Source organism: Rhagoletis zephyria, unplaced genomic scaffold (genome assembly GCF_001687245.7).
Source record: "Rhagoletis zephyria isolate East Lansing unplaced genomic scaffold, Rhagoletis_zephyria_1.1 Rzeph_scaffold_06494, whole genome shotgun sequence".
Classification (NCBI taxonomy): Eukaryota; Metazoa; Arthropoda; class Insecta; order Diptera; family Tephritidae; genus Rhagoletis; species Rhagoletis zephyria.
In genome coordinates, this window is record NW_016163577.1 from 24,255 (window position 1) to 25,946 (window position 1,692).

Genomic DNA, 1,692 nt, shown 5'->3' on the forward strand with positions numbered 1-1,692 from the left:
TTTCGGAAAGGTGAAAAAACATATATTTAATACTTGCGCCGGGTATTTAATGTTCGGCTCCGCCCGAACTTAGACTTTCTTACTTGTTTAATAATGCAAATATTTTTGTTGCGATATGTTCTGTCGTTGATAGAGAGAACTCGTCTCACGAAATTGTTGGCAGTGTTTACAATTATTCATTTTTCCTGCATAGAATTGAAATTTACAAGTCTGCCCGAAGCCATCGGTTTTTTGTGCAAGTCTATAGTAATTTCGTTGTTTCTCCTTATCACTAGGGTGTCCAGAAAAGGTAGTTTTCCTTCTTTTTCTTTTTCTATTGTGAATTTTATTGATTTAATATTGTAAGCATGTCGTTTGTGTCCTCGGTTTTAACTATAGCGAATAAATCGTCAACGTACTTAGTAAGAAGTCGTGGCTTATTGACCGACTAATGTTCGAATTTTTTGAGTAACTCTTCCATAATGATGTCCGCTATAACTGGTGATGCTGGAGATCCCATGGGCATACCTGAACGCTGCTCATATATTTTATCATTATACTTAAAATAGCGGTTTTCTTTTATGCAGAATTTTACCACAGTCAAAAAAAGTTCTTTAGACATATATGTGTACTCTTTTATATCTTCCCACTTTGAAGCTATGATTTCAAGGGCCAAATTACCACAAACGCTTTATATTAGAAATGCTCCACATTGTGAACACCCCTAATGATAAAAGGATGAATTTCAAAACAGACACTGAAATTGTGCACACGTCTACCGTAACATAATATTAAGGCACAATAAATAAGCCTAATATTGCTGGATGATTTGCATACACATTTATGTCGTACTGTGTGCCGTCCAATGCAATGTTGTTTGTATGTTTTTATACCCGAGCGCACTTGTGCACAAGGGTATATTAATTTTGTTCACATAACGGTTGTTTGTAACAGCCAAAACGAATCGAGATAGATATAGACAAATGTATACATAAATGATCAGGATGAAAAAAGAAATCGATTAAGCCATGTCTGTCTGTCCGTCCGTCTGTCCGTCTGTCCGTCCGTCCGTGTACACGATAACTCGAGCAAAAATTGAGATATCTCAACGAAATTTGGTATGTAGGTTTCCGTTAATCCAAGGTAGGTTGGTATTGAAAATGGGCGAAATCGGACTGTAACCACGCCCACTTCCCATATAACGGTAAATTCCAGAAATACGAAAACTGCGGTATTTTAGTAACTACTAAAGATAATTCACGCAAAATTGATATTTACAACAATTTTTAGACGAAAAATGAGAATATTATACATTTTTGGAAAATGGGCGTAGCCACGCCCCTTTATGGTTACATGTGTATATCTTGGTAACCGCTGCCCCAATTTCTTCCAAGCTTAGCACAGTTGTAGGCCTTGGTACAGAATACTAAATGGCCGAAAATTTAAAAAATCGGACAATAACCACGCCCACTTCCCATGTAACCGTAATTTTCGGAAATACCAAAACTGCGATATTTTAGTAGCTACTGAAGATTATTCACTCTAAATTGATATTTACAACAATTTTTAGACGAAAAATGAGAATATTATACATTTTTGGAAAATGGGCGTAGCCACGCCCCTTTATGGTTACATGTGTATATCTTGGTAACCGCTGCCCCAATTTCTTCCAAGCTTAGCACAGTTGTAGGCCTTGGTACAGAATACTAAATG